This window comes from Lissotriton vulgaris, chromosome 6 (assembly GCF_964263255.1).
Source record: "Lissotriton vulgaris chromosome 6, aLisVul1.2, whole genome shotgun sequence".
NCBI lineage: Eukaryota > Metazoa > Chordata > Amphibia > Caudata > Salamandridae > Lissotriton > Lissotriton vulgaris.
Window position 1 is genome coordinate 1,092,551,592 of NC_141694.1, and position 17,801 is coordinate 1,092,569,392.

Sequence of the window (17,801 nt, forward strand, 5' to 3'; positions counted from 1 at the left end):
GGGTAGCCAGGGTGGACACAGGGACAGAGTCACACAGAGAGAGAGAGAGATCTGATGACCCGTACATGAGAGAGCGGGGGCAGTCAGGTGCAGCTGGGGAGGGCTACGTCAGCCAAGGCGAAGGATGCCTCTTCAAGAGGGAATGGGGGGTTTTGTGCGGGTCAAGCAGGAGAGTTGCCTTTCGCAGCAGGGTCGCACAGGGGGAGAGGGTTTCATGGCCTACGCATGAGAGAGGGGGTTTAGGATATGCGCAGGAGGGAAGCCGGGGATTCCAATGGGTAAAAGGCCATGGTGCCTAGAATGGCTGTACATATGCATAGGGGTATGGGCTCTTACTGGCAGAGTGATACGATCAATAATTTACGGTATTCATGGTGCTCACAGGGAGAGGAGTGGGAGAAGAAGGGGAATGAATGCTGTCTATGTACATCAATTTCTTCAACTTTCACAGTCGCCCCTTTTTACATAACAGCAGTCATTTTTGCAATTGATGGGTTTACAGGTAGACAGGCATCGTTGATGAATTAGCATTTTGTCGATACTAACATTTGGCGTACAATCATAGACAGTCGAGGTGATGGGCAGAATGCAGCACATAGGAAATTGCATTTTCGTTGTGTTCCTGACAATTAAACGCACTACATAGCATAAATCTTTCTAACTTAAAAATGTGACCAATGAACAGTTTTGACCAGGTAGTTGAGAGCGGAATTCAGTTCAATACACAAGATTTCTTCGTCACAGTGTCTTTTTATCATTGAGCCATCACTGGTAGGCTCTAGTCCGAGTACTTTCGTTGGCGCTGTTGAGCACCGGCGGTGGAGCTATAGGTCCAGCTCAGTTCTATCCTTTCGCGTTGCAGGGTGCGGTCAGTCCTCTGCTGTTAGACCACAGTCCTGTTCCCTAAACAATCCATTTAGCGGCGCCTTATGCTCGGCACCTATATTTCCGTGGCAATACCCTATTCCCATATGAAGGCAGTTCTTCCTTTTGGCACAAAGTCACGTGGAAAAGAGGGTGAGCATGGTTCAAATAGTCGATAGGAGAGAGAGAGAGCGAGCGGAGTTGGGTCAGAGTTCCTGGGACACACAAAAGGGACCAAGGGAGCAAAGGATAACAAGCAGGCAGGCCCATCAATCGAGCCCAAAGAAGGGGGACGGAGACTCCAGGCACACGTGGGTTAGCAGACGGAGGGCTTCAAGGCGGCCCATCGTTTTTCATTTTCCACGTTGAAATTGCGGTCTCGTCCCGTATCCTGTTGCTCTGCGGCTCCACCTTTGGTCGAGGTCACACGTGTCCCAAGATCCGCAGTCAGGCTGTACATCACATCTGACCCATCTCCTTCGGGGATCGTGAATCTTTGAATAGGTACAAGACAAGGTTTTAGAGAAATGGCAGAAGAAGACATCTACGCATGTGAATTCCTCCCTCAATTCTACGCATTTGGGAGATACGCTCATTGGTCACAGTCAGAGGTCCATTACCAAGCAGTGCATGTGTCAGCATTCCTACTGAGTTCATGGCAGGTTTATTCATCGTCCTATTTATAACTCAAGTGAGGATAAATGAGATTCCCATCAACTGTGCATTACATCATATTCAACATTACGGAGCATTTCCCTTCAGGACTGGCTAACCTTTTCATACAGGGCGGGGATGCCATCATCGAGAGTCAGGCAAAACAGGGTTTTCTCGGGGGTCAACAGCTACTCATGGTCATCATGTTTATATTCGGGACAGCAACTGGGGTCTATCAAAAATGGGGCGGGGATGCTTCGGGCTCTTGCGCTTGGGTAAAAAAGGGGGTGGGGCAATCTGGGCATTGGGGGTCAATCTAGACGTTGGCGTTCGTCTCTGAAGAACAGACATAAGGTGCCATTGACATACAGTTCCCCTATAAATGGCCAGATTTGGGGGACTTTAGTCGTCTTACCTGTCCTTTCCTTCTCAGCCAATTCAAGTTCATTCATTTTGCAGAAAGGAGAGGCAGTAATATGGCGAGATACAATCATTTTAGTTTCGGTCAATTTCGCTGAACACCTTCGCGTTCAATATGTATCAAATCAGACTGGTGCCGGTGGGGCACAATTTTACCAAAAAGAGGGAGAGAAAATAGGGAGACTCTCATAGAGAGTGAGAGTCGTCCGCAATCTAAACGAGCCATTCGGTACACGTATGACATGTAGAGAGAGAGAGAGAGAGAGAGAGAGAGAGAGAGAGAGATAAGGGGGTGGTGAGAGAGAGAGAGAGAGAGGGAGAGACGTGTACAAAAATAGGTCATTTAGTGCGCTCACAACACAGAACAGCAAAGGTCAGGTAACACGCAGATACAGACAGAGGGAAGACATAAATCCGTACATTACACACACACAAACTCAGACAGGGAAGACGGCACATGTATTACACATATATAAGACATTCATGACAAGACAGGAAACAATTGTTAGCCTACAAGATCTGTTTTATATATCCTACGTATCTTTACTATCCTATTTATCTACGTGCTTAGCTCTTTCTACCCTTCCCTCCTTTTTCTTCTCGCTTGTCACGTCTGCGAGCGTTCCCAATTGCCAATACTCACACCTCGGTTGGTCGATCAGAAATTAACCTGGTCGTGCTAGTTACCCATGGTTGGATCTTAAACCATTTTTCAGTTCCCTCCTTTGGTGGGAAGTTCTCCAGGCTGAGGCAACGGCAAGTATTGATCGGGAGAACAGTCCGACAGCTTGGCTATATCTATAAGAGTGCGAGAAAGGGGGCAGTGCATTTTGAACATCAGCAACATTTCTAACTTCCTAGACGGGTGGTGCCGTGGCAACCCTTACCCGTATATTTTTCTTTGTCCTTTCCCTACCTAGTCAAACGTCCAGTTACATTATTTAACGCGTCATTTCTAGTCAATTTTTCGTCATTCAGTACCTGTCCAGTTTCTATGTCAGTCCATCCTCTCAGTCGCTATGTTCTAAGGAGGAACAGTCATGTTTAAGTCCACGTCTTTTTTTTTTAAAACTTATCGTTATGAGGACTACACACTTATTCCCTCTTTCCCTTTTCGTCGGTGGTCCGACCATCGCTCTTCCACACTTCAGCCGCCGTTCTGACGTGACCTGCAGAAGGGAGGAAAAAGAGGGGGTGGGGGGCAGCATTCAAAGTACATCAGCATGCAGTAGTCCGAAAATGTTTTTACCTACCACTTACTCCACGTACCGCCTTTCTTTACCATCTCGGCGTTTAAGCCCAGAGGGACCAGTAATGTCAGATAGATAATCATTGACGATCTGCGTATCTACATGAGTTACTTGGTCGTAACCCTCTTTATCGGGTGCAAGGGTGACGGTCAGGTGGCATTTCCGTGGTGTCGTTTTTAGGGTGTCTAAAACACTTTTCCGGCTGCCTGTGACACATAATGTAGCTGCTAAATATCTGATCCCTTTTGATCTACATCCTTCATCATACTTATTCTTCGCTCACAGTAGTAAGGCATCCAAAACTCATTAATGCAACTGCTACAACCATGCTTTCTTTTTCAAAATACTTTTAATAAACGAAATTGGTGGCAGTTCATTGCATAAAGTGCAGCAGTGCAATAAAATCGTATTAAAACTTCCCTACAGAGCAAGCATGATGCATGTCAGTAATTCATCTTTAATAAATTCATAAATTCATTATCCAATGTTCATTCATTACCTAAATTACACCAATTCATTTTCCAAATCATAATCAGTACCCACCCTAAGTCAGTTCATTGTCCAAGCACATACTCAATATCCTTCGTATCTACTTTCATTATCCAAGAAAACTACATACATATCTCGGGGCAAAAAGCTGCGTGGTCAGGGTGCAACAAAGTTTACTCAAAAAGTCTCATTTTGTGTCGGCGCCATTTTGGGTGGGGTCAGGCTGGTTCCAGCATAGTCAGAATGTCTCCAGTCTCGTATGGTTGGACCAGAACCTTCCGTTGGAAGTTCAAAAAGTTTTGAATCATGTGGTTTAACAGTTCTAACAATATGGACCATTAGTCAAAGAGTGGGGAGGGCGGCAACAATTTTCCTACCGGGTCATTCTGGTGTTCCACCGGAACTGAACAAGTCTGTGCCGTGGCTGCATTTTAGCCATTTCCAATCCGAGGCTGGCGCCGGCAGGAGTTGCACCGATGTCGTGGTTCCCAGTGAGGGGGCGGGGGCGCCCATGCGGAGGGATCGGGGTGCCCCCCGGCTCTTATAGAATCTTCAAGGTTGAGGAGAGAAGGCATGGGGTGCGTGCCCGTCCTGGGCAAAAGACCGCTTTTTGATGTTGACCCTCTTTAAGTAAGAGCATTGTGGTGTCGCTGGAAGCCTCCACCTGGAGGGAGGTGGGGGAGGCTCGTTCGCGCCGCCTCCCCCTTCCAGCGACCCCGCGCCGTTCCTCGGCTCCGTCGCTTCGATATTGGCCGTGCCAGCCATTGAAGATGGGGGGGGGGGTCGGTGGCTGAGGCAAGACATCCCCCCCTTTTCTCTTGACATGTGGCGGGACTACCTGGAACTGTCCAGGCGTCGACATGTGGCGGGACTACCTGTAACTATGCAGGCGATGGCATGTGACGGGACTACCTGGAACTGTCAGGCGTGGTCATGTGGCGGGACTATCTGCAACTCCCAGGGTTGTCCGACCTCGCCTTGGCTCCGGTCCTCGTTGATGGCCAGATCAGGCAAGAGAGGGGGTGGGGAGTGGTCGGCGGCTGGGGCAAGACAGCTCCCCCCCCCCGTGGCCTGCAGGGCAGCAGAAGAGAAGAGATGGAGAGGTCTTTGTCATTCTTTGGACCGCCTGCCCAACATCATCTCCTACTGACCGTGGCCAGGCGAGCCCCTCGTGCCTCGAGGCCTCGCCTTCCGGATGGGCGTAACCGCGGACCTGTTGCACTTCGGGAGCTTCCGGAATGGGGGTAGGTACCTATTGAATTGTTTCTATTTCGTGTGACCGTTATTTGGGCGTGGCGGGCAATGAGGCAGACATGTTGGGAGCAGGAATAGGCAGTGAAGCCTAGCTACCTCGTGGCTATTTTTGCTGTCAAACTTTTCACCATTTTACATTTCTTATTACGAACTATTTCTAATGTTTCTTATTTTTAGTGAAGTCAAAAGCTCATCAGGGGGTTACTGACTTAGCCTGATTTCTTTTTATTTTTCTTTCTCTTCCTTAGCGTGTTTCGAGCTAAAGCTTTCTGTTAGTAGGGAACGGTGATCACTTCATATTTTTTATGTGTCCTTTTCACTAGGGGGTACTTCTGGACGGACCAGACGAGTTCCCTCCAATAAATGGTCCGGGGTGGAACGAGATTATCGATCAAAAGGGGAACATATATTCCTTCATTAGGGTATCATCCTGGGCAGACCGAGCGATGTACTTCCACTTACTAGGGTAGCCTCCTGGACGGACCAGATGGTCTACTTCCACTAAATGGCCCATGAGCGGGGAGCATATGTCCTCCATAAGGGTAGTCTCCTGGGCGGACCATGCGAGCTACCCCCCAAATAACCAAACAGTGGGGAGTGGGTAGGACTGACGAATTCACAAAGGGGCATAACCTACCCTTTACTACTTGCAAAGACTAGATAGAATATTTCTACTCCACGTTGTTTGCAGGCAGAAAATACCTCAAACGAAACAATTCCTGGAACAACAATGTCCAGGCAACCAACCAATCAGTGGGGAGAAAAACAGGCATGACGGATTACAACGGGGACAAACGTCTGCATTACCTGCCCTTCGCTATCCAGAAAGGAAGACAGAATATTTCTACTCGTCTCAGTTTGTAGACAGGGAAGATCTCAAAGAGCAACAATCGATTATTAATCGATTTCAAACAATCCAGTGGGGAGAAAAGTAGGCATGACGGATTACAACGGGGACAAAAGTCTGCATTACCTACCCTTCTCTATCTGCAAAGAGGGACGACGTTCCTATTCGCCGCTGTTTGCAAACAGAGAATGTCTCGTTCTCAAAAGAGAACCAATATGTCAAGTAGCATTCAAAGCTAAATGAACCAATACCAACAATATCAGTATACAAATACCGATTCCAATACAATCAATCAATCAATCAGGTGGATAGAACCACCCTACCAATCAGGCGTAAAAACACCCTACTTAATCTTACCCGGACCGGACCATACGGACAGTTCTTCATCTCCCTCCTCCAGCGCCCGATCGTTCTCTTACTCCATGTACCATTCCTGTGGGATTCCAGTCAGGACAATAGGTCACTCAAGAGAGGTCCGTTCAGAACTGGTGAAGTTCTTTCGATCGGCAGCCGGGCGAGGGCCCTCTCAAGGCAGGCATACCCCGATCATTTAGATGTTCACTTCTTCGTCTGGATCTCTCTTACCGAACCTTATGTCACTGATGGACCCCGCGCTGGGACGCCAACTGTGGAAAATGAGCCCATAATTCTATCGATGCCCAGGCCGCTGGCGCAAACCGCCTCTTAGTTCCCATGTTGAATAATTACCAAATAAAGAGACGGGCGCTGGAAGCAGGAATCAAGAACAGAGTTTAATTCTCATGAGGAGAGCCAGTCATTTCGGACAGGAAACACAGTGTCTTTCGGGAGGTGCTCTAACAAGTGAGCTGAGACTCTTGCTTTTATACCTACAAAACACTTGATAGTACAATCAGGACAGTATGACGCAAAAGAAAGACATCCCTATAATCCTCGTGTCAATCCTACCCCACATATGTTCACAATGGGGACCCTTGACCTGCTGATAAGAGGGGAGGGCAATCACGCAGCTGAGTGTTCCGTAGGATGTGTACGCCTGATCATAGCCCCGGGGGTGGGGTGGCTAGGATCAATAGTGGATCCTTTGAAGAGGAGTGACTTCATACAATAAGGGCAGTAAATGGTATCTCCTGGCTCAGGCGATGGCCTCGGACATGTGTGGTCAGCCGGACTCGGGGGAAGGGGTCATCAAAGGAGTGGTATTCATGCCGCGTGGACAATCGAGCGCGGAGGGAAGGCTCGTCAACAGAGGGGTATTCATGGAAGGAAAGGAGGTGTTGGTCAGGCGCGGCCGTGACTCTCAAGGACAGGGCCTTGCAGAAGAAGAAGGTTTATGACTTGCCCATGTGAGGAGAAGGGAGGGGTAGCCAGGGTGGACACAGGGACAGAGTCACACAGAGAGAGAGAGAGATCTGATGACCCGTACATGAGAGAGCGGGGGCAGTCAGGTGCAGCTGGGGAGGGCTACGTCAGCCAAGGCGAAGGATGCCTCTTCAAGAGGGAATGGGGGGTTTTGTGCGGGTCAAGCAGGAGAGTTGCCTTTCGCAGCAGGGTCGCACAGGGGGAGAGGGTTTCATGGCCTACGCATGAGAGAGGGGGTTTAGGATATGCGCAGGAGGGAAGCCGGGGATTCCAATGGGTAAAAGGCCATGGTGCCTAGAATGGCTGTACATATGCATAGGGGTATGGGCTCTTACTGGCAGAGTGATACGATCAATAATTTACGGTATTCATGGTGCTCACAGGGAGAGGAGTGGGAGAAGAAGGGGAATGAATGCTGTCTATGTACATCAATTTCTTCAACTTTCACATGGGTAGATGGAAGAGAGGGAGTGTGAGGAGAAATGACTAGCTCAGGAGGGTGGTTGTTCCCTGAGTGTAGTGTGTGTGTCTGGATTCCCCAGTGTGGTAGGATCCAGTGGTGGCAGCTTTAATGTGTCCAGTGTGTTAATTCCCATTCCCCGCTCACAGAGTTTGGTACCTGTGTCACGTGTGGTCAGGTTGAGTGATCAGGGGTGGTGTAGAAACTGCCTTACCAGTCCGAGGGGGGGGAGTGTGCGAATGAGTGATGTGCTGAACTGGAGGAGTTGGTGTGAGTTTTTTTTTAAGGAGCTTGCACGTGAGGTGTACCTCTGGTGTTGTGCAGGAGGTCCTGCAGAGGCACTGGACAAGAAGGTGGATGTCTGGCGGTGTGCTAGATGTCTTGCAGAGGCATTAGGGAGTGGTTCCAAATGGAGTGGCTTGTGTATCTGATGATCCTATGAAGGGGAAGAGGTTCATGTGTAACCCAGCTAGGTCCCAGTAGTATGGTAGGGGTGTAGGGGCTCATGCCCTGTCTCAGTGGAGGCGGAGTGAGTGTGGGACGGTGTGTCCCACGTTGGCCTGAAACCCTATCTCAAGGCCTGGAGGGTTCCCTAAGGGAGCGCCAGGTCAGGGGCCTAAGCTGTACATAGGTCATTTGAGGAGGATCTTCCTGTGTCTAGAGGACGGGGAGTGTCTGTAACCAGAACTCCGGCGGTCCTAGTGTTGGGCAGTATCGCTCCTAGTGGAGGGTGCAGAAGTCCTGGCTCGCTGAGCATTTGACCGTCTAGAGTGCTTGACCATTTGTGGGGCCTCTGGAGGTCGTTCCCCGAGGAGGGGGGAAAGCCAGGTTGGGGTGTGGCCTGACCTGGAAGGAGTACTGGAGGAAAGTGTGTCACTGATACGCCGCTGGCGTGTGCTCTGTCTAGCCTGGGACATACTGAGAATCACCCTGTGATAGGGAGTACTGAAGGAGAGTGTGTCGCTGATACGCCGCTGGCGTGTGCTCTGTCTAGCCTGAGACATACTGGAAGGGGGTGCAGAGGGACGGTGTCCTTACTTCTGACCCCGGTGCAACCTGAGGGTTTAGATCTTAGGTTGGGAGATTAGGAAACTTCTAGGTCAAGAGGAATCTCTACCAAAGTGGATCAGCTGAAGAGACTGAGGGGGCTGCCCTTGCTGTGTGTTCTGGGGCTCACCTGCAGTTTGTTGTTTTCACTAAGGTAGAGGAAAGGGGGCTTTGCTGTGTGCTGTGTCCCCCCACCTGCTTGAAGAGGAACTGTGCTGTGTGCTTTGTACCTCAGAAGTTAAATAGTATCCAGGTGGTAGACCAGTGATGGAGTGAGGTCCTGATCTGGTAGGAGAATTGTGTTCTGGTGAAGTGCTTTTCTGTGAGGGTGCGGAAACCCAGAAGTAGAGGTAGGGTGGGGCATTCTTGCCCGTGACCTCTGATCAGCCTGAGGGTATGGTCCCTAGGTTGTTGGATCAGTGGTAGTTGTAGCTACACTGAGAGAGAGAGTGGAGAATGGCTATTGTGTGCCAGGGGTTACTACCCCCCACTCTGTGGATTAGTTAGGACCTGTGATTTGGATGGCCTATGGCCTGGTCTTGGCTGTGGATGACTAGGGAGTACCAGTGGGGTATCCTAGTTGTGTCAGAGAGTTATTGTTTGGAGGAGACCATGTAGGTTCAGAGTGGCGAAAAACCAGAGGGTGTCCCTGCCGTGCTGGTCCGTGTCCGTGTTTTGTCGCCCAAAGCAAGGAAGCCTATCAGTGGAGTGATTGGTCTACCCTGCGTTTTGGCTGGAAGGGGGTTGTGTTGGACCCGGCCCGTTGGGCAGGTTCACCCCTAGACTTTTTGCTTTTTTCCTAGCCTGTTTATGGAACCTGGTGTTGGGGATTTTAGGCCTCTGCACACTTTTTCACTGTGGTACAGTGTAAAGTGCTTGAGCTCTCTGTATGTGTGGTGAGTGACCTGCCCTCCCATAGGAATGAATAGGGAATATGTATGCCCATGGTAGTTCCTGATGTGTGGGGAGTGCAGGGGCGAGTTTGGTATGTATGAACTCGTGAGAGTGAATGCTGCAAAATGATGTATGCGGCATGACTGTGTCTAGTCTGGAAGTACTACTTTTGGAAGTTGGCATATTTGTGTAAGTTGGTGCTGGCATGTGATTGGCTGGTGAGCCTGGCCCAGAGTGCCTGGGCCTGCTTGTGGATTGACTGTCTGGTTTGAGGATGACAGGGGATAGAGAGCCCAGGAGGTTGTCTGAAGTCAGCCCATGGATGAAAGGCAGCATCTGCTGCCAGGGAAGTGGAAGGAGATGGCACCTGATAGTGAAGGGCTGTGCCTGCCTAACTACAAAGCTGGCTCCACCTCCCGCTGGGCGACTGACACCTCTGTCCCTGATACTGAAGGGACTTCCCTATAACCAGTTCTAGCTGGTTCTCACACTGCCTGCTTCAAAGGACTTCAAAGGACTTCAAAGGCTTTTCTGTGTATTAGAAGGGGCTGTGCCCCCTTCCAAAATGTTCTTGTTTCTAACTTGAATCTGCCAGGGGCATGCTGCTGCTGGGGCTCAGGGGAATCCCTGGGCCCTGCCCAGCTCCTGGACATCTGATGGACTGCTGGGGGACTCTTCCTGGCTGTCCCCCTGCCTGGCTGCATCTTTGAGGACTTTTGCTGGACTTTGTTCTGCCCTGGAGACCTTAACCTGTGATGCTGAGACCCTTCTTGATGCAGGGGTCGTTCCTGTGGGCTTGTCTATGCCCTCAGCGCCTTTAGAGCGCTCCTTGCCATATTACGGGCGTTTTTAGCGTCTCACGCCCGATGCGTGAGACTTGGCAGGTGCCTACCCTGCGATGTTGCCCGTATGTGGATTATCGATCCTGCGAGTGCCCACCTCACTTATTTTGGATTTATTGTCCTCTGGCAGGTGCCTACCCTCCAAGGGACCTTGCCGCTATATTATTTATTTTCCACGAGGGAGCCCACTCCTCGGGAAACTGTGCCTGCGCCTGCCTGTTTCAGGAAAGGGCCGCCGCGCTGCCCGCAGCGACCCGGAAGTACCTGGCCGGCCGGCCAATCCCTTCGGGGCCGGCCGGAAGTCCCGCCCCGCAGCCTGGGAGGGGGGAGAAAGGAGAGAAGCATGGCGGCGGGTCGGCCGGGCTCCCGTGAGCTGAGGGAGCCAGGCGGCATCTGAGGCGGAGCGGAGGGGGCGCGAGGCACATTGTCGGTGCCTGACCCCACCGCGGAGAGAAGATCGGCGAGAGGAGCGGAGCGGAGGGGGCGCGAGGCACATTGTCGGTGCCTGCCCCCACCGCGAGTGAGGGAGAGCCGCCCGCTGCAGCCGAGAGAGCGCCGGAGCCCCTGCCTGCAGAACAGACCGGTGAGTTAAGAGGGCTGGGGGGGGGCTCCGTGATGTGGCTGGCGGTGCCGGTAGAGGCACCAGGGCAAGAGCGGTCCCGTGTGACAGTGGACCGCTCCGACGTGGCAAAGACTGGTGCAGGAAGGGCGGCCCCGGTTGGCAGCGGATCGCCCCAACGTTGGGTAGAGCCCTGAGAGGCTACCCGCCCTATTTCATGTTTGCGAGGCGCAGAGTCAGGGCGGCCCGATTGGCAGCGGGTCGCCCCAACGTAGTTTAAAGCCCAGAGAGGCCCAGGGGCCATGTGTGAGATGTCGAGCCCCAGAGGGGGGGCTCCAACGACCCCGCCGTCATTTTCAAGAGCCTGCTAGGCTCAGGGGGCATTTTCTGTGGCAGAGCCTGAGAGCTCCAACGCTGGGGGCATGTGTTGCGACAGAGCCTGTGTTGCTCCAACCCTGGCGCAGTTTTTCTGGGGGCTAGTGAGAGCCCCCAGCCGCAGTGTTGATGATTTTCCCAGCTGCCCAGCAATTAGTGGGCGGGTGCACCGTTTAGGCCCAATTTCAAGAGAGTCCCTGTGTGGGACAGAGAGGGCACAGTGGTGCCACGCCTTCACAGCTGTGCAGCACTTAGTGCCAGCTGCTACGTTTAGGCATTTTGTACTTTGAGACTGGCGCTGCATGGCAGCGCACCCTGATATTGAGACTCAGGGCATCTGAGCCCCAACAAGGCTAGTTGGCCTAGGGACTGCCACAGGTAGTGGCTTATGTAGTGTTGGCGCAATGTGATTTCTATGCTTTTTAATAGTTATTGCTAATGTGAGTTTTTGCGCTATTGATTTATTATGCACCTCTGAATGTTTTAGGCATCAGGTGTCTTTCTTTCCATGCGCTGCACCTCTGAATGTTTAGTCATCATGTGTCTTCTTGCACTGCACCCCTGAATGTATTTTATTGCATCATGTGCTTTATCTATTACTCCTCTGAATGTAGGTTATTGCATCATAGGTAATGTGTTCTTTTCCTAGACCCCTAAACGCTGAGTGATACTTAGGTGGTTGTCTTTTCTACTCCTCTGAATGTAGGTTTATTGCATCATGAGTAATGTATTCGTTCTTAGACCCCTAAATGCTGTGTGATACTTAGATGGTTCTTCTTTCTTAGTACAGGTGGTCCTAGTAAGGTCCTGGTTCCTGTTACCAGTGGTTACTGGTTGTTATATTTGATTATTATTTTATGTTACATTTATTCTTTATTCTAGAAGTGATTTTATATTCTACATTTTATCTAGAAGTACTATATCTGAATATGACAGTGGCCCATGTGGCCCTGTCTGATGTACATAATCCCTGTGAATATTGCCCGTGCCAGTTGGCACAATGTATATGTGTGATTTTATCTGATATGTTTTTACAATACAAAAGTTATTTTTATAATAACCTTGTGTGGAGTCTCTTTTGTGGTGTGCCTAGTATGTTGTTGCTGTTGTGCGCTGGCGCAAATGCTTTACACATTGCCTCCGAGTTTAGCCTTACTGCTTGAGCCAAGCTACCAAGGGGGTGAGCAGAGGTTATCTTGGTGTGTGACTTCCTTGCCCTGACTAGAATGGTGGTTTCTGCCTGGCTTTGGCGTCAGCCTTAGCCTACCAGAAATAGCCAGTTCTAACAACAATGAAGAAAACATTTATTAAGTATAACAGGAAAAACAGAAGGGCTGAAAATTACCATGATCGGCTTCCCGAAGCAGGAAGCATTAGGACAATATTTTTTGGCTTTAGGAATATCAGCACTTGTAGCTTGATATATGGAAAGGAGTTCAAAAAGACACTGCCTATTCATAGATTTGTTAGCTGTAGTATTTGTTTGTTGTTTTATTTAATGAAATCTAGGAAAACATGTAAAAAAAATAATGCCCAGCCAGATTAAACACATGTTGACATTAGTGTAAAAGCTAGGAATCAATAGATGAGAGGCAGCGTTTTGCATATTAATAATCCTTGAAACAATAATTTAAAAAATGTGCAGCTTGGAGAAAGAGGGTGTGCGTGGAGGCTAAAGATCAGATAGAGGATTAAAACCAACTTGTCTGAGCAACTAGTCTCAAACACTGTAGGTAGCCAAAGTTCAAAGGAAAAATGTAAAAAAGGTAATACAATTATGATTGCTGTGCAGATTGAGGTAGAAATAAAGTAAGTTTATTGTAGAGGAAAAGATCTCATCCATCCAGTTCAATAAGTTAGGTGCAACTGACTCTTTGACCACTTCACAGTATTCCCTCTCCATGGAGCTACTCAAGGAACAACAGGTTCACGAGTGAGTAATCCTTAAAGGAGAAACACTACTATGTACAAGATAAATAAATAAATAAATAAGCACATTCTTGCACATCTTCCTTCTCCACGAAACAAAACAAAGGAAAAGAAATAGCACGTACAAAGGATTAATCTCTAATATAATCATTGAATTTAGCTGGAGCTCTTACACTCCTTCCACTTGTTTCTCTCAAAGAAATTGAAGGACACTTAACACCAGAATCAAAATTGGGTTTGCTCTTGTCAATATTGACCAAAGGATTATCAATGACCACAACCCTATTGAGATTCCAAATCCTAGAATATACAGTTTTAATGGCATTAGTGAGAACCTCTTTAACTTTATGTACCTTTTTAAATAGCTTAGAGGACTTGCGACCTAATGGTGCCCTAATCATTACCAAGTCTCCTACCTTAACTTGTGTTTTCTTAACAGCTTTCTTTTTGTCAAACCTCAATTTCCGTTCAAGAACTTTGTCAGCCTCTCTTTTTCTCCATAACACATGAGAAGACTTGTCACCATTTCTCTTAGCCAATTTCTCATTCATCCAGAATGGAGTAATTAAAGTATTAGGATGTCTGTTTTTAAGAAGAAGAAAAGGAGTATACCTGGTTGTTGCATGGGGTGTGATTCTATACATTTCAACAATTTTGTTAACTCCCTCCTTCCAATCCACGTTGTTCTGTTTGGATAGTGAAATGGATTCCATAAGAACCCATACAAACCTTTCCACCATTCCATTGCTTTCCAGATGATATTATGAACATCACTTGTGCTTAATAGAACATGTTTCTAAAAATTCTTCCATCTCCTAAGAAAAAATTGTACTCCTTTATCTGTAAGAAGGTATCCTGGGAGACCTTCTCTAGTGAAAACTTCCATTAAAAATGAAATAACATGCTTTGTGTCGATACATTTGGTGATCTTAATTTCAGGCCACCTTAAAAACAGGTCTATAAGAACAAACATGTAAACTTCACCATCTTTGCATTTCACAGGACCCAAAATATCAAGGGCTAATTCTTCCCAAGGCGCATTCGGTCTATCCCTTATGACCATTTGTTGAACTCTTGGTTTTAAACACTTTTCACTTAACATGCAAGGAATACATTCTCTCACGAGTCTTTCAATTTCTAAATCCATCCCAACCCACCAATAGTTAAGCCTAAAAATTTCTTTGGTTTTAGAAATTCCTTGGTGACCTTGATCAGCTAGTTTAATCAATTCTTCGCAAAAAGTCCTAGGTAGAATTAGTGTAGTTCCACGAAACATCAAACAATCAGACACGGACAACTCACCCCTCAAATTGCAATATTTCTCCGAAACACCTTGACATTTCTTAAACCACCCATTACTAACAAGAGAGGATAACTCTTTGAGTTCTTCATCAATTTCACATTCTTCTCTCCATTTTTCTTCTTTGATGCCACCACACTCAATAGCAAATACCCACTCAAACTCTTCCTCATCTTCTTGGTCAACACAACCATCATCTTGTGTGACCAATCTGGACAGAGCATCCACAGTATAATTACGTACTCCAGGTAGATATTCCACAATAAAATTGTATCCTTGTAAATCCACAACCCACCTTGAGATCCTGCTCAAAATGGCATCCGTCCCTTTCCTGTTAAAGACTTCGACTAAAGGTTTGTGATCAGTTTGAACTACAAATTTGGTTCCCCATAATAAATTCTTTAACTTCTTAATTGCCCAGTGTACAGCTAAAGCTTCCTTTTCAATCACGGAGTAACGGAATTCAGCTCCCCTAAGACTCCTTGACAGAAAAGGAATGACATCAACTTTACCTTCACATTCCTTTTGAAGCACAGCGCCCAAATCTTTCATACTTGCGTTGGTAACTAGGACTGATTTGGCCGCTGGGTCAAAACTCCTTAGTCTAGGTGTTTCTTTAGGATATTCTTTAATCTTAACGAATTCAGCTTCACACTCCTTGCTCCACACAAACTCTACGCCTTAGCAAAGGAGAGTGAGCATATAAACACACTTTTCAACAAAGCCTTTAACAAACTTGCTGTAATATTCAGTCATTCCCAAAAATTTCATGAGATCTTCCTTATTTCTAGTAGAGGCTACATTTTCTATAGACTTGATCAAGTCACTCTTATGTTCAATACCTTTACCGGATATGGTATGTCCTAGATACTCACTTGAAGATTTCCTAAATTTGCATTTATCAATCCTAACCATAAGATTGTGTAGGTTAAACGTCTCCTATACTTCTCTAACTCTCAAATCATGCTCAACTTCATCTTTGCCATAAATCAAAACATCATCCTGGTAAATTATTACACGCTTCTGACCTTCAAAACCCTCTCAAGTGCCCTCTGAACGACGGAAGCTGCAGAAACTAACCCAAATGGTAAACGCTTAAACTGAAACGTGCCAAAAGGAGTGATGAAAGAGGTATAGTCTTTGAAACCCTCCTCTAACTAGATCTGATGGTAAGCCGATTTGAGATCGACTGTGGAAAATACCTCTGCCCCTTTAAGTAGCATGAGCATGTCTGAAATTTTTGGGAGGGGATATTTGTCTACCACTACCTGTTTATTAAGATCTCTTAAATCAATGCATAGACGGAGACTTCCGTCCGATTTGCGAGCGGCTACTACCGGAGTCAACCATTGGGTTCCTTCTACTTCCTCTATTATATCTTCCAATTTGAGTTTTTCCAATTCATCCTTCATTTCTTCCCTTACTGACAACGGAACACCACAAACTTTACTGGTAAAGGAAACAGCTCCAGCAACTAATTTAATCTTGTGAGTGTAATCTTTCAAACAACCTAATTCATCTCTGAAAACCATTGGAAACGATTACTTTAACTTCACTGTGTATTCATGCCCACAATCTTGTAGTTTGACTTTATTTATATTGAAATTCTCTTTTAGTAAAATGGGAGGGTCACTATTGGGATCCAGCATAATTCCAAAATCCCTCTGATGTAGCCAGCTCAAAATACTATCTCCTTTAAAGGATACATAAACCTTACCAAAGATATATCTTCCTTTATATTCAATAAGCCCATTGAAATAACCCATTCAATTTATTGGCTCCCCACCATAGGAGTAAGGATTGATGTCTGTCTTCAATAATTTAATTTTGTCCATTAAGCAATGTTCATAAAATGTTCTTGATATAATAGTAATTGTTGCCCCAGAATCAAAAAGAACACTTGTTCCACAATGTTCCACCATCCCCTCATCTGTCGGACCCTTCTTTTTATCAATCGAAACTGGAGAGACAATTTGTCCACAATCAATATCGGAGTCCGACACACTATCACTACCATTATTCTTGCACACCATGTTGACTTTAGATTTGTCTTTTTCAAACTTACAAGAGGAAGAATAATGTCCGATCTTTTTACACTTATTACATTTTGCTTTAAGTGCAGGACATTTCTGATCATTGGCAAGATGACTGAGACTCCCGCACCTAAAGCATTTAAACTGTAACTCATGACTTTGGGGAGTATAAGAGGAATTATGGGGCTTCCTTTCATTTTTATCTTTGGTGGGCATATTCTCTTTTGCATGTACCTTTACTACACATACACTCTCACTTTTATTTTCATTCTTAGTTATCGCATCTACACACTTAAGTGAATGTTCATTCTGTTCAACTAAGACCTCATTCAGAGTAGGTTCATCCCTAACCTTTTGCACATTGCAGCCCACCATAAATTGGTCCCTTATTCTTTCTTACAATAAACTTCCAAATTTGCAAGAAGAGCCCAATTTTCTGAGAGCGGTGATGTAATTCTTCACTGATTCTCCCTCATTTTGAGTGCGTCTACCAAAATGAGAATGCTCAAGAATAGTGCTAACGTTTGGCAAATAGTGAAGATCTAATTTAAGTATGCAAATTTCATATTCATTCAAGGTGGAATCATCAATGTCAGGTGGATGATCAAAAACGCCCTGACCCTCTGAACCTAAACAGTGGAGAAGTAAAGCAGTTCTTCTTTCAGCACTTAAATTAGTTCTGTAAACTTTAGCATACCTCTCAAATACCTTTTTCCATTTTTACCACCTAATAGGTGGACCTCCAGGGTTTGATAAAAAGAATGGTGGAGTTGCAACATTCTGCATATAAATCCACTAGGAAAGAAGGTCTATACAGAGAAAAATTAAATAAACAAACTAATATAGAATACATTTTAAAACAAACACAGTTTGACTGGAACCTGTAACTTGAACAATATTCAGAGATTTAACTACCTTTCCCTCCAATGGCACCATAAAAAGCAAAACATGTTAGCAATAATTATCACCACTTAAAACATGTTAAAATCGACATGAAAATAACTCAAGCATATTGAAATAAATAACAATTCCCAAGGTGGCGCTGCTGCTCAAGGTATCAAAGGCAGAACAGTCTTATGGACGGGTGAAAGCACAAAGTGTAAAGTTAGTGGCAATCCTTAGAGATGCAAGTCTTACTTGTACAAAGTCTGTTGTTGAAATAAATGGTCTTGAAAACCACAGCTGGCAACACAAAGATATTTTGAAGGAAGATGTCGTGAAAGAGCAAAGCGGAGACAATCAC